The sequence below is a fragment of the Rana temporaria genome, chromosome 1 (assembly GCF_905171775.1).
Source record: "Rana temporaria chromosome 1, aRanTem1.1, whole genome shotgun sequence".
NCBI classification, from domain to species: Eukaryota; Metazoa; Chordata; class Amphibia; order Anura; family Ranidae; genus Rana; species Rana temporaria.
In genome coordinates, this window is record NC_053489.1 from 527,478,176 (window position 1) to 527,502,320 (window position 24,145).

The following is a 24,145-nucleotide window of genomic DNA, read 5'->3' on the forward strand; positions in this document are numbered from 1 at the left end:
GCGGCATCAGTGCCTGGTTTGCACTTGCATCTCGGGAGCAGGTAAAAACAGGCGGTTTAATTGCCCTGTTAACACCCCTCTCCTAATCTAACGAAGTGGCAGATAGGGTTGAACACATACCGTGGCAAAAATTCTACCCCCTCTTGAGTTTATTGGGCAGTACCACCAGGGCTCAAGTCCTGCGGGAACGCGGGGGAACGGCGTCCCTGCACCTTTTTCACAGCAGGAACGCAGTTCCCTTTGCAGGACTAGAGCAGCCAAGAGCAGCCAAGCCGCCCGAGCCAATCCTTTACTAAGCGGTGATGCCCAGCTCGAGTCACTATCAGGGGCAGGCGAACCCTAGTAATCCTTTATGTTACTGGCCGCTTCCTGTATATGGATTCATCGGGTAGTGTGCGGGTATTCCGTCACTTTCTCGATGCCGCAATGTCTCCTGGGAGCTTTTGTCATTGTTCCCAGGAGACATTGCGGAGGTCTGCCGCGAGTTGTCGCGGGATTTAGAAAGAACTTTAAGTTCTGCAGACCTCCGCAATGTCTCCTGGGAACAATGACAAAAGCTCCCAGGAGACATTGCGGCATTGAGGAAGTGACGGAATACCCGCACACTACCCCGATGAATCCATATACAGGAAGCGGCCAGTAACATAAAGGATTACTAAGGTACAGTGGATCGGAAAAAAAACAATGCGGTTTAGTAATTATGCATATGAGCGTATCATTTTTTTTTTGGTGGGGGAGTGGGTCTTGGGTGGGAGTTCCCACACTTTTTTCCCCAGGACTTGACCCCTGAGTACCACTTCCAAACATGAGTCATTCAAGAAAATAAGCTGTGTCAAAAGTGCCCTGCAACCAAGTGCAAGGCATGCGATTGCAGCACAGTGGTGTAGGTTTTACAGGGTTAAAACAGATAGCGAGGAGGTGACATACTACCTCCCAGTAGCCTGTTAGATGACCTCTGAAAAGTGATCAACTACAGATCACTTTTCAGTGGGCAATGCAAGTGTAAACAAACCCTAAAGCCTACAGTTTGCGGTTGCATGAAAAAAAAACTTGCAGCCCTAGTCGGGAGCCGCTGTACTTAGCATGCTAAGTTAGTCCAGCAATTCCCCCGCCCGCTATCAGCTGTTGTGTTCTGCTATTGGCTGAGGGTGCTGATCGGGAGTCGGTTGGCTGTTGGTTTTCCAGCATGCGCATCCGAAAGAAGCCAGGCGAACGGCTGGCTTCTGTCAGACAAACCGACATACACACGGGCAGAATGTCGGCCACTATTTTTTTGAACTGGCCATTGTCTCCGGACATTCTGCCCGTGTGTATGGGGCTTTACTGTCTGGCTCTTTTTCTCTTCCCTTAAACAGTCCTCTGTGTTAACGCAATGTGAACTGTGAATGGGCCCCAGGGGCTAATGTTGGAAGTAGGTTAAAGTGACTATTTAGGAATGGTGATACTACCTAAGGGGCTATGTGTGTGTTTTGGCAGTTTAAAACAGCAGGCAATACAAGATCTGTCAAGAAGCCCGCAATCCACTAATTATTGTAGTTCTTACCTTTGCATAGATTTGGGCGTTTTTTTTATATGAATGTTTTTACATGTGCTTTAAGCACATACAATGTATAAAGACTGAAGAAGGATCCAAAGTTATCCCAGAGGTTAAATTGAATTAATATAAATAAATAAATCAAAGCAGTATTAAACCAAAAAACTAAAATTTAAGATTAAACATTAGTTTTCTCGACCCCCCCCCCCCCCTTCATCTTCACCCGGTGATCCAGCCAGTAAGTCTGTTTTATTTTTCAAGTTTTTTTAACAGACCAAGCTGACCAGCAGTTTGAAGTGGCAGTTAGAGGGTTGAATCAAATCATTTAAAGTGGGTCAAAGCCCAGGTTCACACTGAGCTGCGGGAATGAAGCGGTGCAAATTCAGCTGAACTCGCACGATTTCACTCCTGCATGTCAGTCCCGATTTCGGCGGCGATTTCACAGACATCTGTGAGGGTTTCTGCACAGATATCAATGGAAATCGCACCCAGAATTGCAAAAAGTAGTACAGAATTTACTTTTTAAAATTGTGCGGCTCCGCAAATGCAGCATCACACCGATTAGGACAGTGCCATTGCCTGCATTAAGGGCCCTTTCACACAGAAAGACTGATCAGGTCCACCTGTCAGTTTTTCAGGTGGACCCAGACTATCAATTGCCTTTTATGAAGTAGCAGATGTAAACAGACATTTGTCCGTTTTACACCCGCCAACATCCGATCTGCTAAAAACAGACAGATGGGGGATCTGTTCAGTCTCTTTCACATTAGCGGACTCGGCCAGTGGAGCAGGTGAATGACAGGTCCGTGTCTGCTCCGCTTATGCAGAGCAGAAATTGACAAAGCCTGTTTTCCTCTATTGAAGGTCGGAAGTAAACAGACCGCCTGTCCATGTCCATCTGACTCATTTGATCCTCCAGACAGATAGGGAACGGATCCCCAATCCACATGTTTTCAGCAGATAGGTTTGGATGTGGGGTGTAAATGGACACATGCTGGTTCTACCGCTCCGTAGAAGGCAATGGATGGTCTGATTGGGTCTACCTGAAAGACTGGCAGGCAGACTCGATTTGATCCACCCGTGAAAAAGGGCCCTTCTCCATCCGTCTGGCAGATGACAGTTGGATGCAAACAGACAGGCGGTCCATTTACATCTGAACGCCCATAGAGGAATGTCATCCGCCTGCTCTGCTGGGTCAGCACAGAGAGATCCCCCGCTGAGCAGGCAGATCTGCTGGCGGAGTCTCACCAGTGTGAGAGAGCCCTAGGTTAAAAAAAAAACAAAAAAAACTTTCGGAATCTCCCTGGGCACCACGGCCACCCTACATAGGCTCTTTATTAAGACCAACGCCGCCAACATCATCCCCTCCATGCTCGCCTATCTGAGCTGCTACCTGCTGCAAGGACTGGCTCCAGGAAAGTGCTCAGGGAGCCCAGACAGTAGGGTGACCACATTTCCAAACTACCATTCAGAGACACCCCCCTTCCCAAAATCAGCTTGTGCTGTAACGAATCACAGCACAGTGATTGCACACAAGAGGCGGGATTTATGATTTCTCCAATCACAAGCAGGGGTCGGGGACTGTGCTCCTTCAGGCATTCCCGCCCAGGACAAGTACTGTCAGTGAGTAAAGCGGTGATGTGGCAGCCTTTTTTTGGGGGGGCATTAGTTTGGCTTGGGGGTGGCTGTGTCAGTTTCATTTTGGGACACTGTATTGTCCTGAAATTAAGGTGCCCGGGACAGACCTGCAAAATGCAGGACTGTCCCGGGCAATCCGGGACACGTGGTCACCCTACAACACAGCTGTATGGAGGCCGAGACCCAGACCAGCCACACCAGTGTCAAGAAAAGGGGCCCATCACCCCTATAGGGCCAATGTCTGGGGGGATTGACTACAGTCCGCTTTTATTGTACTGCAGGTCTTCCATGGTGTTAAGGGACAGTCCCAGGGTTCATGTCCCTGAATGCTGGCTCTTATCTGTATCCTAAAACTCCTTCATCTGATCGCCTATGGACTTTGTAAATGTTATATATGGGGTGTATGGACTACAGCCTGGGATTCTAATTTATGGTGCACATGTTGGGTTTTATTGTACTAGAGGTCTTCCAGAATTCTTGTCCCTAAATAGGTCATATCATCTATATCAGGGGTGCCCAACCAGTGGCCCGGGGGCCATTTGTGGCCCGCGGAGCCCTCTGATGTGGCCCGCAACTTCCTGCTCTGGGATGGAATAGAATACTGTTATTAAAGGTCAGTTTATTACTAAAATCACAATGTATATATGGGCATATCTGTTCTGCAGTGGTTACTGGGCTACTTTCAAACTGATCCGCAGGTGCAGAGCAGTTTTCCTGCAGGTTCCTGCACCGAGTCATAGACTTCTGTTATTACCTGCGGGTTTGGTGTGCTTTCAAAAAGTGCACCACACCTGCAGGATATAATAGAAGTCTATTGCAAAGTGCAGGAAAGCCAAGGGTACACTGCGTTGCACCCGCGGTGCGAGTAAACCACAGCACATCAGTGTGAAAGGGGGGTCCGACCAATTGGACCCTCCATTCACCTCTAAGTAGTGGCAGACATAAACCCACTTGTGTCCTACCTCCAATCCGATCCGCTAAAAAAAATGTATAGCAGAGCAGACACGGACATGCCATCCACCCGCTCCGCTCATTGTGGCCCACGACCGGTTACCAAGTCACTTAAGTGGCCTTCGCTCTTCAAAAGGTTGGGCACCCCTGATCTATATTCTAAAAGCCCTTTCTTATGATAACCTACGGACAATGTATGTTTCATATATGGACTACAGTCTGGGATTCTAATTTATGGTGCACTTTGGATTGTTTGCCACGCCCCACAAAAAAAGGACATATTTTAGGACTATCACATTTAATGATGGGGTGAAGTTTCTCTTTAAATTAACCATTAAAGGTTATCAATTCAACTCCAAACGTTGTGCATTAATCAATGACTTAAAAGTACAGTATTCTACTACAGCTCAAACCCTGATATCACACTGATTGGCTTTGCTGTGTACACTGCACACACACACACACACACACACGTTGCACATCAGTGCTGTTGTGACTTTCTAAGAATGATGGTGATCAGGATGACAGCGTGCATGGAGTGCAGTGAGCGATGATTGGCTGACACGCCCCTCCTCGCAGCCCCTCCCTCTCTGGCTGCATTGACAAGCTGTTTGTGTTTGTGCTGAGAGCAGATCTCACTCTGCTGCTGGAGCTGGATTAGGACATTGGGCTGATCTTCCCAGGCACACTACTCTGGGCCCTGGAAATGTACAGGATAGGATGAAGCTATGGAGTACCAGTGAGTAACTTTCATAGCTGCCCATCTATTGTTGTGCTGCATTCTGATCTGGCTTTCCATTCCTGGATGTCCAATGAACAGCTGCTACAGAATGGTGCACTATGTATACTAGTCCTCATTCATTTCACTGCAGGCTCTGCTCATGTGAGCTCATCAATATCATTGGCAGCTGTCAATAGTGACGTCACGTGCTTGTGTCATACTATGCTCTTGTGGTCTGATGCTGCATCTTATTTTTGCAGTTTTTTAGTAATCTGATAGAAAAATGAATGATGTGTGTTATTTCATGTCCTGCAGAGGAGATGGGTGGGAGACTTCCTGAAGAGGGACTACTGAAAGGTTTCAGGCAACTAATGCAGGATCTGGAACAGCTGTACCTGGCAACCAATCCACTTCTAGCTTTCATTTTTTAAAGCTTCAATGAACAAGCTAATCAAAGGTGATTGGTTACTAAGCACAGCTGCTCCAGGGTACTGTCTGCGGCAGTTTTAGTAAATTTCCCCTGCAGTATTCTATTCCAGAGTACGCACTACAAAATGACCTAATTACTAATCGGTATATGTGCAAGGGATTACACTAACACAGCCATCTCACATAGCTAACATAGCCAATGCTACTGTGTCCATTGATGTGATTTTATTATTGACTTGATATTTCATTTTTGTATGAATGTTACACTGTGTCCAATTAGTGTATACTGGGGATGAATGTTACACTGTGCCCAATCTGGGTGCACTGGGGATTATGTTAAACTGTGCCCAACTGGGGTGCACTGGGGATGAACGTTGCACTGTGCCCAATCGGGGTGCACTAGGGGGTGAACGTTGCACTGTTCCCAAACGGGGTGCACTGGGGGTGAACGTTGCACTGTTCCCAATCGGGGTGCACTGGGGGTGAACGTTGCACTGTTCCCAATCGGAGTGCACTGGGGGTGAACGTAGCACTGTTCCCAATCGGGGTGCACTGGGGGTGAACGTAGCACTGTTCCCAATCGGGGTGCACTGGGGGTGAACGTAGCACTGTTCCCAATCGGAGTGCACTGGGGGTGAACGTAGCACTGTTCCCAATCGGGGTGCACTGGGGGTGAACGTAGCACTGTTCCCAATCGGGGTGCACTGGAGGTGAACGTAGCACTGTTCCCAATCGGGGTGCACTGGGGGTGAACGTAGCACTGTTCCCAATCGGGGTGCACTGGGGGTGAACGTAGCACTGTTCCCAATCGGGGTGCACTGGGGGTGAACGTAGCACTGTTCCCAATCGGGGTGCACTGGGGGTGAACGTAGCACTGTGCCCAATCGGGGTGCACTAGGGGGTGAACGTAGCACTGTGCCCAATCGCGGTGCACTGGGGGTGAACGTAGCACTGTTCCCAATCGGGGTGCACTGGGGGTGAACGTTGCACTGTTCCCAATCGGGGTGCACTGGGGGTGAACGTTGCACTGTTCCCAATCGCGGTGCACTGGGGGTGAACGTTGCACTGTTCCCAATCGGGGTGCACTGGGGGGTGAACGTTGCACTGTTCCCAATCGCGGTTCACTGGGGGGTGAACGTTGCACTGTTCCCAATCGCGGTGCACTGGGGGGTGAACGTTGCACTGTTCCCAATCGCGGTGCACTGGGGGGTGAACGTTGCACTGTTCCCAATCGGGGTGCACTGGGGGGTGAACGTTGCACTGTTCCCAATCGGGGTGCACTGGGGGGTGAACGTTGCACTGTTCCCAATCGGGGTGCACTGGGGGGTGAACGTTGCACTGTTCCCAATCGGGGTGCACTGGGGGGTGAACGTTGCACTGTTCCCAATCGGGGTGCACTGGGGGGTGAACGTTGCACTGTTCCCAATCGGGGTGCACTGGGGGGTGAACGTTGCACTGTTCCCAATCGGGGTGCACTGGGGGGTGAACGTTGCACTGTTCCCAATCGCGGTGCACTGGGGGGTGAACGTTGCACTGTTCCCAATCGCGGTGCACTGGGGGGTGAACGTTGCACTGTTCCCAATCGGGGTGCACTGGGGGGTGAACGTTGCACTGTTCCCAATCGGGGTGCACTGGGGGGTGAACGTTGCACTGTTCCCAATCGGGGTGCACTGGGGGGTGAACGTTGCACTGTTCCCAATCGGGGTGCACTGGGGGGTGAACGTTGCACTGTTCCCAATCGGGGTGCACTGGGGGTGAACGTTGCACTGTGCCCAATCGGGGTGCACTGGGGGTGAACGTTGCACTGTGCCCAATCGGGGTGCACTGGGTGGGCACAGTGTAACGTTCACCATCGGGCTGCACTGGGAATAAATGGCGCTGTTCAGGCTATTGGCAACATTCATTCTCGCTCTCTCGCTCTCGCTCTGTGGTCTGTTCTCTCTAAGGGCATGGGATCCCATCTTGGAAGCATTGCTTGCTTTCTCTTTAATGATTTGCTTGTTACATAAATGTCAGCAGTTATTTTCCCTGAGACGGCTTAATTCAAAGGTCATCTGTTAATTATCCCCTTCCCCATCCTTCTATCCTTTATCTGGGAAATACACATCATTCTGGAAGGAGTCCCAGATAGAATTATTTCCTCATTGCCTAGTGAAAATGATGCTACGATTTTATAATCTGCAAACTGAGGGTCTGGAAGAGCTTGATCTGTTCTCATGTGGAATATTTGCATAATAAAAAGGAAAGGAAGTGCCATAACTTGTCAAACATACTAATTCAGTGAGGCCATTGGGGGTCAGGATGTGCTGGAAAAATATTTCTTAAGGACCAGGTAATTTTTGCGATACAGCACTGTGTCGCTTTAACTGACTGACTATTGCACGGTTGTGCAACGCTGTACCCAAACAAAATGTATGTCCTTTCTTTTCCCACCAATAGAGCTTTCTTTTGGTGGTATTTCATCACCCCTGCAGTTTTAATTTTTTACGCTATAAACGAAACAACAACAAAAAAACAACAATTTAGAAAAAAAAAAATATATATATATTTTTTTTTTTACTTTTTGCTATAGTATCGAAAAAAAATAATGTAAAATAACAAATTTCTTCATCAGTTTAGGCTCATATGTATTCTACTACATATTTTTGGTAAAATAAATCGCAATAAGCGTATATTGATTGCTTTGTGCAAAAGTTATCTAGATCCCCATTCTAGTTCCCTGTGAAACGATCGCGGGTGACCGACGGACAGCGTGGCCGCCGGCCATACGCATCGGCTCTGGCGTCATGTGCCTCCAATAGCTCATTGGCCTACGTACAATGATGGCAGTTCGTGCAGACGTGCCAACCTACTGCAGTACAACTGCGGCGGCTGGCAAGTAGTTAAACGTGTATATGTGACATATGTTAAAGGGAATGCATCAAAATATGTGTGTGAGAGAGTGAAGTTATTCACTGGCTTAGCGTTATGTTCATCTTCATCACTTCAAGCTGGCCCAACTGAACCATTTACTTCATTAACGGATGTACCCGCTGAGAGTGCTGTATAAAGTTTACGTAGCATCGGCTACATACAATATACGGAGAAGTGTTCTGGCATTGGTACAGGGACTTTTTGCCCTGTTTTTAGAACAAAATTGGGTTGGGCTGAGCAGGCATTCACAGGAAGCTTTGTATTTCATGAGCGAATGCAAGCCTTTCTCTGATTTGTTGAGCTGGAGATTGTAACATCACCTGCCCTCCTCTCTCTTAAACTCTGCCAATCAGGAAACCTTCATTGATTCATAAAATACAAAGCTTCCTGTGAATGGGTAAGCCAGAGTTGATTTTGTTCCAGGAATGGGACAAGAAGTCACTGTCTGACTGCCGGAACACAGCACTGTATGTGCTATGTAACTGACGCTACACACAGTTTATGCAATGCTCACTGTGGGTACATTTTTTAGTAAAGGAAATAGTCGCAGTAAACCTGAGGGTCTGTTTTAAAGCCTAATGGAACCCTCTATATTTGTTACTGTAATGCAGTCAGGCTGCATATATAATATGTCAGCAGGTAGCAGCACATTGAAGACTGCTGTTCTCCCATACTATGCACCCCCTGGGTCTCCAGAGGTCCAGCATGTTCTCCTGCACACTACTTCATTCAACGGCACTGCTCACGTGGCTTGATTTGAGTAGTGTGCATGTAAGGGGGCAGGCGGGTGACACCTCCATGTTTCCCTCCTCCTTGGGCCCCAAGTGTGGGTCACATAGGAGGCCTAACCCAGGGTGGGTTCTTTTGGGCTCTGCTAGGTACCTTGAACAGGGTTACTGCCTTACACATGAGGTACATTTACTTGAGCAGATGACTGAACTCTAGTTAACTCATGTTAATGTACACCACTATGGTCACTGCAATTTGAAGGAACACCCTGAACCAATGCTCTCTCTACCTGTCCATCGTATCTCCACTTCCTCACTCCCAGTAACAGAATAGAGCCCTGCTGTGTGCCTAGTGTGGGCTCCATGCGCGCACTCGCTTAACTCTTCCATAACTGAGCACAGGTAGGACCGCTGTGGTGCTGAACGGCTCCCGTTGTGGCTCCTGCTCACGGAGAGAGTGCCGACAACAACTCTTCCTGCAAGAGGCTATCCCACCTGCCACATGTGTACACTTATGACCGGCTGCTTGTGAAACCTTCATTACCCTTGGTAACCGTTTGCTGTACCGCATTAACTTTTGTACTGTGGTGTGCATACCCCAATGTGTTTACCTGACTCGAGCTGTAGACTATATGTTCTGGTTACATGCATTACACCCCAAGGGCCCCATGCCACTAGAGGGCCCCATCAGGGTTGCCAGCCTCAGAAAAACTGGGGACAGTATGTAAAAATCCATTTTTTTTTTTTTTTTTTTACATCTGTCCCTTTTGGTCTAAAAATCCCAAGATTATAGCTGCCCCGCCTCTCCAGTACCTTCTCAGTGTGTGTGTGTGTGTGTGTGTGTGTGTGTGTATATACTGTGTGGCCCCATAATCTATTGCCTGGGGGGCCCCATAATCTCCTATTGCCCGAGGGCCCCATGAGTTGTCAGTCCGCCCATGTGTGTGTATATATTATCTAAAAATTTCCCATTTATTACTGGTAATGCAACCTGCCTGTATTGACAGCGGCTCTTTACCACGTGATCACGCCGTCCAATGACTGGGGTGTTTTCTTTCCAAAATGGGGTCACTTTGTGGGTGTTTCCATTGTCCTGGCCTTTTTTTTTTTTTTTTTTTTTTTTATGTTTATTAAAAGTCAGCAGCTACAAAAAGTGTAGCTGCTGGCTTTTAATAAACATACACTTGCCTGTTCCACGGTCCAGCGACGTGCCGCCGGGAGCTTCATTCCGGTCCCCCCCTTCACTGTAGGCACCCGGCTGTGACAGCTTTTGGCTTCACGGCTGGGCACTCACTGCGCATGCACGAACGGCGCAGCACTCCCTGAGTGGACAGGCGATCGCCTGTCACGTGTCCCAAGTGATCGCCTACAGGGAGGGGCCGCTAAAAGGCGATCTGATGTATTGCCTTAGTGGTCCCTGGGCGGAAGGAGGAAGTGGAACAGGAAGTCCCACTCCTCCTGAATTCCCCACTCCCCCCCCCCCCCCCAAGAAAATTGCATGCCAAATGTGGCATGTAAGGGCTCTTTCACACGTCCGTTCCGTTCGTCCGTTTTTTGGACGTCCGTTAACGGACCGCAATGCTTCCCTATGGGCTAGCGTCCGTTAGCGGATGAGCATCCGCTAACGTCCGTTAGCATCCGTCTGCGTTCAGTTCCGTTTTTTTGGACGGAAGAAAACCCTATTTTTCTTCCGTCTAAAAAACGGAACGGACGAAAAACGGATGATCCGTTTATCATCCGTTCCGCTAACATCCGTTTTTCTATGTAAAAAGCCCCCCCCAAAAAAAAAAAAAAAACGGATGGAAAAACTGACGCAAAACTGACGAAAAACTGATGGAAAAACGGATCAACTGATGAAAAAAAAACTGATCTGAAAAACTGAACGGACGTGTGAAAGAGCCCTAAGGGGGCGAGGAGTGGATTAAGCGGAAGTCCACTTTTGGGTGGAACTCCGCTTTAACAAGCAGTAAATATTATTACTAAATAAAGCCCTCACTGACCTTTTTGTAGTTACAACCACTGTGAAGCAATTGAATAGAAGTAGTAAAGTGGTCTATGTGGGGGTCAGGGTCACACAGAATCACGTGACAATAGAAAACACATTGTTTTAATGGTGCCTATTTTGCACAATGCAAGTCAGCATAGCGCAATTTTGAAAAAGGTTCTTGTGCAAGTTTGGTCCCATAAAATCAAGCCCCACTACTGTCGGCCTATAAAGTTCTTTGAGGCTGGGTGATGCACCGAGTGGTACTTATGTTGAGGACAGTGTGCACCCAAAAATAAATGCCTGGATCAGCAAAACACAAATAAGTGTAGGCAGGACCACTTGCCCTGCATCAGGGGGATCTTTCCTCATGTACATCAATGCCCAGGCCGGGCAGGGACTACGGGCATGTGAGAATAAAATATTAGGAAAGTTCTCTGACTTAGAGTTTAGCCATGCCACTGTGTGCAGTAATAAAAGTATAGCGTTCCTCTGAAAAATGCTGTTACTTCTCACTACACACCTTGCGTAATGTATGATGCAATTCGTAAGGACACTGCTGAGCCTGTGCCCTCTCCACCAGTACAGCGTGAGCGTACCTCTGTTATCTCACTCCCAGTAACAGAATGGGGTCCTGCCGTGCATTTAGCGTGTACCTCATCGCGTACCTGTTAAATCCTTTCTTCCCATACCATGTGGCCAGGCTATAGGTTTCTGTAACGTGGGTTCAGTTTTGGCTGCTTTGGGAAACCTACCGCTGGAGAGGGAGCCAAATCACTTCCTCAGTACTGGGGGACCTGTCGTCTACCCCTGGTACCACCCTGGCTGTAAAGTACCTTGCACTAGTTGGTTACCCATAGCAACTGCATTACTCCTTATCTTGCTGAGTAGACCTTTTTGTAATGGCTTTGCGTCATGTTTTTTTTGTCTTCCTCTGGATCAACTGTGGGTGTGGAGTTGGGTATATGGGGTTGTATGTTATTATTATTTATTTATTTATTTATTTTTTATGGTTGAACTGGATGGACTTTTTTCAACCTGACTAACTATGTAACTATACCCCACATGTGCTTTACTGACTTTAGTTTTTTCATACGCCAGGAACCATCATGCACCCTTTTAAATGACTTCAGACCAGACTCAGAACAGTTGATGCAACTTTTACACAAAATATTTTCATGATACAGTTCAACATGAACATTAGCAATAGAACTTCCCTAACTATTTCTATTAGGCTGCCCAGGCATACCTACACAAGGCAGTTCACGCTTGGTGAATCCTTGGACTCCTAATGCCTACCGATGGACTGCAAGACGCAGCAGTCCTCCTCTCGTCTCTGCAGCGATCAGAGTGGGACTCTGGGAACCCGGCCTTCCCCCTTTTTTATAATGCAGGGCAGATAGCCCGGGCCCAAAAAAGCCTGGGAATAGAGGACATAACATTAACCCCTTCCCTAGCCTGGGTCAGCCACTGTCTAATCAATAAACCATAGGCAACCTGCTACAGGTGTATACATTGTATTATCTGTAGCTTTATGTCTGCCTTGAGACCTGTAGTTTACCATTCATAGCCACTGAAAGGCTACATAATGCACAAGTCCTCTATATATGCTTGTGTGAAAATGTAAAACATGGCATGCCTTTATTTCAAGAGCTTGCATATATTACTCTGTGTGAACTTTTGATACCCTTGTGCTCACTGGAGGATACAATGAGAAATCGGCCCCCGTACCATTCTTTTCACGCACAAAGACCCAGGTTACTAATCCATGCACTTCCATTCAGATGGAAGAAGTTCAGCATCACTCCAGGGAATTTCTCATGAGTAGCTCAATTCATCTGACTGGGCAGTCTATTTGGAGCTATTAGCTGAAAAAGTCAATGAGTCCACAGTGATGTTTCAACCTCCTCTTTCTTATTTACAATATGAATATGTTGTGTGAAACCCAGTAAAGGTTCAGCTGTTGGTCAGTTTGAACTCTGAACTGGAAAACTGTAAGCCCTATGAGGGTGTTTGTACAGTGGAACTTTGGTTTAAGAGTTACTTGGTTTGAGAGCGTTTTGATATTTTTTTTTTTTTTTATTCTGACTCGGTTTGCAAGTGTTGACTCGCAAGACGCGCAGAATTCTAGGCCTGCAGTACCTCATTTGGCCTGAGGTACGGGGGCACAGGAGCCGAACATTGGCCTGCAGTACCCGTTTTGAGGCTCTCTGGTGGCCCCCCACCTCTGGCCGCATTCGGTATTGCATCCCATTGAAGTCAATGCGGAACAAATTATTTTTGTTTCCATTGACTTTAATGGGAAAACTTGCTTTGATATGCGAGTACTTTGGATTACGAGCATATTCCTGGGACGGATTATGCTCGTAATCCGAGGTTCAACTGTATATTGTATTTCTGAAGTTTGTTACACTACAGTATACCATCAATTAGCAGTGTATGTGAACACAAAAAACTATTGTAGGAAGAATTATGTCCAGTGTACTGGGTTGATGGCCCCTAAACCAAAGCTGGGTTAGATGGTCTCACCACAGCATGGTTTTTACCTTCCGCATAGTGACTTTCTGATTACTTGTTAGAATTGGTAACAGTACAATATAAATTATAAAGGTAAAAGAGAGCAACATAAAACTTTGCAATATTTAGCACTGCTTTTGATAAAGTAATGCATCAGTATCTGGTTCAATGGATGTAGTAGCAATTCTCAAGGTGCTCCTAAGATATTTTGGTTCTATTGTTGCCCATGCTTCATCCTTGAAAATGGTTGCTTGCAAATATAGGTGCTGCTGAAAATTGATGACATGAATAAGGTGTGATTGTGACGAGTGGGATATTTTTCTTTGGGAAGATAAAACTTATAACAATCCAGAAAGGGACACTGTCAAATATTTCTGCATGCGTTCGCTAAGTTTAAATGCATTTTTCCAACAAAAAATCTGTGTTTTTTTTTTTTACTAGGTTTACATTTTTTTTTGGGGGGGGGGGGGGCCGAATTTACAGTTGTTTTGGGCTGCATGTGGAAGCAGGCTGGACACACCTGGGTTAGACAATGTTTAAATTTTTTTTTACTACTGTCTGTGTCCCCACGACTCACCCCTGTTTTATATTTTGTAACCATTTTCATTGAGGGAAAAAAATGAGAAACTACAGGCCATAGATGATGTACTTTGAATAAATGATTTGATTCCCACATCCACACACACTGTGCTGATTGGGGAATCCCTCCCTCCCTCAAAACTATTGTATTTTGACAGCAGGGAGAGTTCCCCACCATCAGAATAAAAGGTTTGGTGTTGCCGGCTATAGCTGGCGGCACTTATCAAGCAAAAAAACTAACAGGTTGCTTGTACAGAAATCCACTGGATGATCGACTTGTGTACAACCAGCCTACCCATAGATGGTTTGAAATTCATTGGCCGGATTTCATTTCATCTATGGTAATTACCAGGGGTCAAGTCCTGGGGGAGAAAGTGTGGGAACTCCCACCCAAGATCCACTCCCCCACCAAAAAAATTATAAAAAATTATACCCTCATATGCATAATTACTAAAACGCATGTTTTTTTTTTTTTTTTTAAAGCAAGTTCTTTCTAAATCCCCTGATAATTCGCGGCAAATCTCCACAAAGTCTCCCAGGAGACATTGAGGAAGTTACGGAATACCCGCACACTACCCGATGAATTCATATACAAGAAGCGGCCAGTAACAAAGGATTACTAAGGTTCGCCTGCCCCTGACAGTGACTCGAGCTGGGCATCGCCGCTTAGTGAAGGATTGGCTCAGCTGCTCTAGTCCTGCAAAGGGAACTGCGTTCCTGCTGTGAAAAAAGTGCAGGAACTCCGTTCCCGCAGGACTTGAGCCCTGGTAATTACCCTCACTTCGGGGATATTTTTTCTAACTTTCTATTGTGTGTCTGAAACAGGAAATTAAGGGAAATTTCACCAATGGTACACAGACGGGAAAAAATAACTTGATCTATTTTTGAACTACTGTATTCAAAAGTATACAAAAAACATTTTTTGTTTTACATTCTGTGAAAGGCAGGACCATCTCGCTTAGATGTGCCACTAATCGGGTGTGTTGCTAAACCTTTTAAGGCACTCCAGGGCCACCAGCATTCAGAAATGCTGGTCACCTTTCTCCAAGCAATAAATCATGACTTCAGAGGATGTGAGAACTGTGTTTTAAGCATTGAAAATCTGTTTAGCGTCTCAGAAATCCTTGTGACAGTTGCCAAAGGCAAGCATCTCAGACTGGTGCTATCCCAGAGCCTCTTGGTAGGTGCTCGGCAGGGGACTCTTGGGGCAAGCAACCCTTTCGGACAGCACTCAGGAATAAGTATAGAGGGCTTCCATTTTCCAGGTTTCATTTAATACATGCTTGCATGCAGGAATGTGAACATTACATTTTATAGGTAGGAAATTAATTGCTAGGGGAAACATTTACATTTTTTTTATTTACTTGTCATATATCAGAGTCAAAGAGAAACCGGAAAAATGGAGATCATTTGCTGTGGACTGACGCCAGACTTTCCTGGCAGCTTAGTAATTTTCCTATGATATGCGGTTGCATTGGAAGTAATCAAAAATGAGCCGTATGGTTGGAAAAAGCTGTGTAGTGTATGAGCGCATTTGTGTTTGGTGAAATACTGTATTGCCTTTCATTTAATTCACACTAATCATTTGGATACAAGTCCGCTTTACATAATCACATTGAGTTAAAAAAAAAAGCTGTTCTTCTCCTGCCTAGGCAGGTGAGATCATATGACCTCTGACTACCAATCGGTGCTGCAGAGAGAGTCTATTGTTTTCAATCAGCAGTAAGACCTCTTTCACATAGTCAGCCAAGGGATGGTGAAAACAGGTGGTTGAGCTGTGGTTTTACCACCCTCCAACTGCCTGCCTAAAAGCTACAATACAGCTGGAAGAAGGTGTACACAACCGGCTGCAGCAATTTTAATGCTGCATACCAAGTTGGCAGCCTGTGAAACTCACCCATTTTAATAGGACTGTATCACGGTTGCGCCATGTTGGTTCCATTCCATGTGCATTTTGAAATCTGACAGCATTTTCTTGGCCATCTTCAGAAAGGAGACCCACCGTGGATTGCTCCTCAGAAGCTGTCCATGTGTGAACCTAGCCTTATGCCACGTACACACGATCGGAATTTTCGATGGAAAAATGTCTGATCGTGTGTGGGCCCCATCTGACTTTTTTTCCATTGGTGTTTAGAAATAGAACATGTTTTTTATTTTTTTTCCGATCGGAGGGGGAAAAAAAACACTAAGAATTTTCATTCGTCTGTGTGCAACTACGACAGAGAAAAAAAACCACGCATGCTCAGAATCAAGTCAACGCATGCTCGGAAGCATTGAACTTTATTTTTCTCGGCTCGTCTTAGTGTTTTATGTCACAGCGTTTTGGACGGTCGGAATTTAGTCTGACAGTGTGTAAGACTGATGGAAGTCAGCTTCATCGGAATTCCGACAGAAAATTACATTGGATTTTATTTCATCGGAAATTCCGATCGTGTGTACGCGGCATTAGAGATGAGATTGTGTCTAAGAGTATAATGGCCCTCTGATGTTTTAATGTCCGTTTTTGGTTTATAAGTTCAAGAATTACTGTACTTTCAGTCTTTGTAGGCTTGTAATTCCAGTGGTTTGGATTCTAATAGATGTGGAAAGAAACAGTGAAAAATGAACTGTTACATCCATTATTGTGAATGTGACACATCAGTAGCTAGCATTGCTATGGCATACTTTACCCTAGAGATGCTGATCTCCCAATGTAACAATAACAAGGATTTATGTACCTCTCAGTCAAATACATTCTTCTAAATAGGAGTTACATTGGCATGTTTGTTAGTGTATTATATACATACATCTTTTTATATATATACAGCAGTAAGCATGCCACTCATGATTCATGTTTCATTGATAAATATATATGCTGATTTTGCAGTTTTGTTTTCATAGCAATCTACGTTACATACCTGATACAAAAGCATGCTGCAGAACTTGTTTAAAGTCCCAGGAAACTACTTTGGAATGTGTTCTTATATAGAACCTGTTAGCAATGTCAGAAAACAAGCTTGATTCGGAGTAAATGTACTGAAAGCTGCTTTCCTGAATTACGTGTCCTTCAGCCTTGTCATGTACAGGGACGGGGGCTCCACCATTTCTTGGCGCATGATGCCTGTTGATTAGAAAAAAACCTGTAACAAGAGGCTGCATATCTGTCCAAAAGTGGTGTGGGATGTCTGCTGGATCATCCTGCATTGGGTTTAATAAAACATAGTGTTGCCAGTCGGCTGAGTTCACAGTTGAAATGCCAAGGTGGGTACAATCCAATCTTCTCTTTAAAATGTGTAATTCTGTTCAGTCAGTATCCAGACGGTACAGCCAGGTCCCCAACCTTACCGTTCATTGCAGTTCAGATGTCAAGGACCACCTTAGGGCCCTTTCACATGGGGCGGATCAGTAATGATCCACCTCCGCGTGTCCGTAAAGCTCAGCGGGGATCTTCCGTAAAATCCCCACTGAGCCGTCGGCTGACAGGGCGGTCCCCGCACACTGTGCAGGGACCGCCCTGTCTTTCCGCGTCATCCGCTGACACCCGCAATCTCATAGGGACCAATGTATGTCCTGTTTTCATCCGCAACGGATGGATGAAAATGCGGACATACGGTCCACGCATGTGAAAGGGGCCTTAGCCTGTGACTGGAGTGAGGTAAGTGGACCTTCACTCCTAAATGAGACTGATCCTTCCAATAACCGGCTTGTGTTTACGTCTTGATCAGCTTTGATTGGACACAACTGATCATGTGGTAAAGGACTGCTGTGATCGGTTCTTTACCCCAATCTGTGATCAGCTGTGTCTTAAGGGATTATCAGTGTCCTGATTATCAGTGCAGTCCCAACAGCGCTGCCAATCATGCCTCCTAATTGGTGTCGCCTATCATAGCCACCCATCAGTGTGTCCTCATCAGCGCACATCGGTGAAGGATTCCCATCCTTCTCTTTTTTTTTTTTTTTTTTGTGGGCAAAAAAAAAAATGTGGTGATTAAATGCCACCAAAAGAAAGCTCTATTTATGTGTAAAAAAAAAACGAAAAATGTCATGGGTAGAGTGTAGCATGACCGCGCAATTGTCATTCAAAGTGTGACAGAACTGAAAGCTGAAAATTGGCCTGGGCAGGAAACCACCTATGCCATTCATAAACTCTCGATTTTCTTCCTAGAATCTTCAGCATAAGCCTGTTGTAACAGAGCTGAAATTTTACTCACTTTTGCCAATTTTCACGCAAAATTTTATATTGATTCACTGCTCCAGATTCCTGTCGCTCCTTTTCCATCAACAGTGCAACGCACACGTTTTATTTCTTCTACTACTCTGTAACGAGTCAACGGGTCTGTGACCCAGGCTAGTGCAAGTTAGAACATGTCAGAACACGCTCATATGCAAATGAATGTGTTACTCGCCACTCTAGTGCTGAATTGCGGGCCTTACGGGAAAGAAATTGTTATACCTCGCTTGTCATGGGGGGGGGGGGGGGGGGGGGTGCCTGCAACAAACCAGACAAGGCAGCTGTGCCCCTGATGTCAGAGGGGAAGATGGCACTGTGGGACCCGTGCTATGGCACCTAAACAATGGACGGCAGCTTGGAGGCCATTATACTGGATTACTCTATATGACAGACTACATGTTGCATCAGGTGATTGGCAAACTTTTTATTCCTTGTATGGAATGACATTTGGTGGGCATAAAAATTAAAGTACCCATGTAACACCTGGTTACCCCTTCCTCCTTGCTTTTCAGTTTTACACCTCTTGGTTGGTACTGTAGTCCACTCCTCCCACGGGCCAGCGATAGTTCACTTACACCAATCCTCATTAACCGCTTGCCGACTGCCTCATGCACATTTACGTTGGCAGAATGGCATGGGCAGGCAAAGCAACGTATTTTTGATACTACCCTTTGTTCCACTTGACCCTCCCTTCTAGATTGTAAGCTCTAACGTGCAGGGCCCTCTGATTCCTCCTGTATTGTATTGTAATTGTACTGTTTTCCCCGATGTTGTAAAGCGCTGCGCAAACTGTTGGCGCTATATAAATCCTGTATAATAATAATATACGTTGCTTTGAACCTGACACCTAGCGGGCGTGTGTGCCCGCTGTGGTCTCCGTGACCGGGACCCGTGGTCTCAATGTCCGCTGGTGTCACAGAATGGGTGGATGCCTTTGTAAACAAGGCATCTCCCTATTCTGCCTAGTGACACAACACTGATTGTCTGCTCCCTCTCATCGGGAGCAGCGATCAGTGACGTGTCACAGTAAACAACGCCCCCACACAGTTAGAATCACTCCCTAGGACACACTTAACCCCTTCCCCGTCTCCTACTGGTTAACCCCTTCCCTGCCAGTCACATTTATATAGTTATGCAGTGCGTTTTTTTTTTAGCACTGATCTCTGTATATATGTGGTCCCAAAATGGCATTAAAAGTGTCCAATGTGTCCGCCATAATGTCGCAGTCACGATAACGATCACAGATCGCCGCCATAACTAGTAAAAAAATATATATAACAATGGTATAAAACTACTCCTTATTTTGTAAACGCTATAACTTTTGCGCAAACCAATATACGCTTTATTATTATTATTATTATTATTATTATTATTATTATTATTATTATTATTATTATTATTTTTTATTTTTTTTTGTGGCTGGTTACAAAAAGTGACAAGCAAAAACGCGTTTCGGCAACAGCCTTAGTCGTAGCATGTTGAATATAAAAATGGCAATACGTTTATACTTTTATAAGCCCCGCCCCAAAATCAATATGCATGGTAAATTGAAGCAATTAACTTGTTTCTACTACAAAGCCTTGTATGAGTAGTAGCACAGGACTTTGTATTAAATTAGTTTTGTACCTTTTTTAAATCCTAATTCCCCAGGCTAACAATTAGGTTACACACACATTCTCTAGTCCTTGGTAAGACTTGCTCTCACACGAGTTGACATCTATACCTCCTGCACAGCGCTGTCACACATGTTTTTAGTTTAACCATTCCATTGCACCAGAAATGAAAGAATGAGATGCATTACACGAGACAACATATGACTTCATACTGCACGAACAAGCCAAGAAAAGCACGTCCCTTCAGCTTTCTGTTTGCCTCTCCGTTTTTAACTAATTCTGCTTCGGTTTCCCAGAGAAAATCTGGGAGGGAAAGTGTCGTCTATTTTTAATAATGTGAGTGGTATGTATTAGCTCAGCCTCCCGTGTCACTGGAGTGTGCTGGGTCACCGATGACAAATCTGGACAGGGATAAACAGGACGAGCCCCGGTGTATGTACACACATGTAAACAAGAGCCTGTCAGGGGACAGCCGCAGACACCCCATTGCTGTGCTCCGTGGTAAGGAACGCTTTTTGTTTCAGGGTTATGAAATCATGACTTGTGGGCGGACAGTGAGCATTCATGGCATATTTTAGGTGGTACACCCAGGCATGAATGTTTGTTTACAATATTCAGAGACAAGTTTCAGCACATGGTATAGCTATGTATGTTTTTGTTGTGCCTTGTAGTATTGTACTCATAATGATCTATATGGGGTGGTAAAGCAGCTTTGCGTTCGAAGCTGAGATCAAAGCATATTAATGTTTCCTTAGGCAGCTGTGGGGGACGGCAGGACATTCAGCTGAAGTAAGGATATGACGGACATGGAAATCGGGATCAGGAAGTGAAAGGAGCACTGTACTGCTGGACTTTTTAAAGGGTTAGTTCATTATTTAATTTTTTTTCAGGAAAAGGTGAACTAACCCATACACCCTCACCATCTTCCCCCCTGGATCCCGCTGTACTTGCCCCCATGGGTGATGAGCTCTCAGTACTATTGTAATGGTCCAGGGGTTTGAAATCCCTGCTCTTCTCCCTCCAGTGCTTCCAGGATGGATTAGAGTGATGCTCTGTGACCAATCGGAATTGTACTGATCTGTCCCACAAGCGCTGCAGATTGGAGGAGATATTTGAAATCCCTGGACCGCTGCAAGGGTACTGACATTACTCATGGACGTAAGTACAAAGGGGTGGGGAGGGTGTGTGTCTGTGTATATGTAGCGCCTATGTACTTTATAGTACTGGTGCTAGTTAAATTTAAGGGTAGATCAGAGTGACTCTGATCCAAAATTGTTGTTAAATAAGGTTTCTGTCTCAGCTCGGCTGTGCTGTGGGCCCATTCTGTTGTACTGGGGTGTTCTTCCAGCCCCAGTGCTGCAGGTGGCAGCAGTGTAGTCAAGGTTTGGGTGCTGTTTCCCAGCAGCCAATCAGGAGGGTTTGTCCTCGCTGTGCATGCTAGGCAGGGGTATTTATGAGGCAGACGCCATTGGTTCTGGGTCTTTCTTCGTCCAGTGTGGCACCCACCTTTAGGGTGGCGACACCACGGCGCCCCGGCGTTATGGCCTACCTGGCCGGGTCGTGCGTGCCACGCGGTTTTCCTGGTTCCGGAGCCATGCTGGCCCGGAGCATCTGAACAGAGACGGGGACCCAGTGAGTGACTGGGTTCCCACCTTCGAAGATCTCAAGCTGTACTGCTGTTCGGTGGGGAGTCAGTCTGAGGAGCGCCATTGAGAGGCTGGCGGTCCAAGAGGGCCTGGACAAACCACTGGTGATCGAGGTAACCGGACACTGAGGGATTGATCACCTGTCAGTCGGTACCTGGTCGACAAGTTGAAGACGATCCAGATGTAACTCATCCAAGGAGGGATATCTCCAAAAATTCAATCCAGAAGGGGGCTTGTGGCAGAGACTACCTTTCTGAGGCTCACCAAGGAGGGTCTGTGGCAGAGACTTTATCCTGAAATCGTCCGAGCGATACTCCGGCTGCCAGGTCAGTCAGAGAGGCCTGTCAGGGTACGCTAACCCCACTCCGGCGGGAGTGGCGCAGAGAAGTGTTATGTTTGGGGACAGGACTGTTTCCTTATCATAAAGCCTGAATCTACAGTTCTCTCTCTTCTTCAACTTTACTTTCCTCACCACAAGTTGTTTTTACCTGGCTGGGTAATAAAGAGCACAGCAAAGAGAACCTGTTGTGGACATTCCTTTACTTCCACTATATGCAATACGCGGAACTAAATCGGTTGATTTAGCCATTTCCCAAAACCGTTACATTAAACGCATACTAACTTTTAGGCTTCGTATAGGTTTGGTTAGGGCTCAGCCAAGCATTTTTGACACCCCGCCACCACTTTAAAGCGGAGGCCCACCCTAAAAAAATAAATAAAAAAATTACATAAAAGGTTCCTAAAAATTTGAACATTTTATACTTGCCAGAAATGACGGTTGCAAGGCAGATTGTCCTAATCTGCCAGTTCCTATTTCGCAGTGGTCTTGATTCTTCTCCTCCTCGCGTTGTCTTCTGAGGGATCGGGCTCACTGTCTTCTGGGACCTGTGTGTCTCCCAGAAGACAGACAGCCATTCACAAAGTGCCGTGCGACAGGAAACGGGCAGTGAAGCCGCAAGGTTCCACTGCCTGTTTCCCTTAGTACGAATGGCAGCTCCAGCACATGATCCGATGGATGGATTGGCCTCGGGGGCCAACATCGCGGGCACCCTGGATAGGTAAGTGTGCTTATTAACCACTTAAGGACCGGACCAATATGCTGCTAAATGACCCAAGGGGTTTTTACAATTTGGCACTGCGTCGCTTTAACAGACAATTGCGCGATGTGGCTCCCAAACAAAATTGGCGTCCTTTTTTTCCCACAAATAGAGCTTTCTTTTCGTGGTATTTTATCACCTCTGCGGTTTTTATTTTTTGCGCTATAAACAAAAATAGAGCGACAATTTTGAAAAAAATGCAATATTTTTTACTTTTTGCTATAATAAATATCCCCCAAAAATATATAAAAAAACATTTATTTTCCTCAGTTTAGGCCGATACGTGTTCTTCTTCTACATATTTTTGGTAAAAAAAAATCGCAATAAGTGTTTATCAGTTGGTTTGCGCCAAATTTATAGCGTTTACAAAATGGGGGATAGTTTTATTGCATTTTTATAATTTTTTTTTTTTTTTACTACTTATGGCGGCGATCAGGGATTTTTTTTTTTTTTCGTGACTGCGACATTATGGCGGACACTTCGGACAATTTTGACACATTTTTGGGACCATTGTCATTTTCACAGCAAAAAATGCATTTAAATTGCATTGTTTATTGTGAAAATGACAGTTGCAGTTTGGGAGTTAACCACAGGGGGCGCTGAAGGAGTTTTGTTTCACCTAGTGTGTGTTTACAACTGTAGGGGGGTGTGGCTGTAGGTGTGACATCATCGATCGTGTCTCCCTATAAAAGGGATCACACGATCGATGCAGCCGCCACAGTGAAGAACGGGGAAGCCGTGTTTACACATGGCTCTCCCGGTTCTTCAGCTCCGGGGACTGATCGTCTCACTCCAGCGGCGATCGGGTCCGCGGGACCCGCGGTCCCGGAGCTTCGGACCGGGTTGCGGGAGCGCGCCCGCGACCCATGGCTGGGTACTAGTACAGGACGTACATGTGCCCAGCCGTGCCATTCTGCCGACGTATATGTGCAGGAGGCGGTCCTTAAGTGGTTAAAAGTCAGCAGCTACAGTGTTTGTAGCTGCTGACTTAAAAAAAAAAAAAATAATACATTTCAGCTGGAACACCGCTTTAAAGTGGTTGTGAAGCTTTAGAAGTTTTTTTTTTTTTTTTTCACCTTTTTTTTAATGCATACTAGAATTAAGATAAAAACATTTTAAGGTGCACGTGTCCCCTCCCCCCTCATACTTTCTCAAACCCGATCAGGTGAGGTGCATGAGAGAAACGGTTTTCTCAGCTTTCAATGGAGCCGGTTCACACATGTCTTGGGCAGCCATAGTTCATTTTTGAAAAGGATCCTGTGTAATTTTTGGGTCCGGTTTAGATTCAAATTCAGGTAAAAATTTGCACCTGAACAGGTGAAAAAAAAACGCTCCAGACTGCAAACGGCAGCCGGACATGTGTGAACCTAGGCTAAAGTCGGGAAACACGATACGAATATCGGATGGGAAAAATTCATACGACGAGTTGTCTGCCGATTTTTTTCGGGTTTCGTTGTTAGGGTGCTTTTGACAGCCGATTTCACTTTTTCGTCAAACAAAAGCTGGATGCGCAGGCTATAAATGTTTTGTTGGATGTGAACTCAATGTCTGATTTTCATAAGAGCAAGACTACGCATGCTCAGAA

General features: G+C 45.8%; 1 protein-coding gene across 2 annotated transcripts in view; it reads left to right on the forward strand.

Annotated features, from left to right (window-relative positions):
* Window positions 1–4,730: 4,730 nt before the first annotated feature.
* Window positions 4,731–24,145, forward strand: part of TRIM2 (tripartite motif containing 2) — a 110,100-nt gene continuing 90,685 nt past the window's right edge. Inside the window, exon 1 of one of the 2 annotated variants that reach the window (XM_040331938.1) lies at window positions 4,731–4,862. The gene's annotated coding sequence lies outside the window, so the exon portion shown is untranslated. Of the gene's footprint in view, window positions 4,863–20,029; window positions 20,319–24,145 lie in introns of those variants that run through there. The other variant, XM_040331947.1, reaches the window with a different exon arrangement.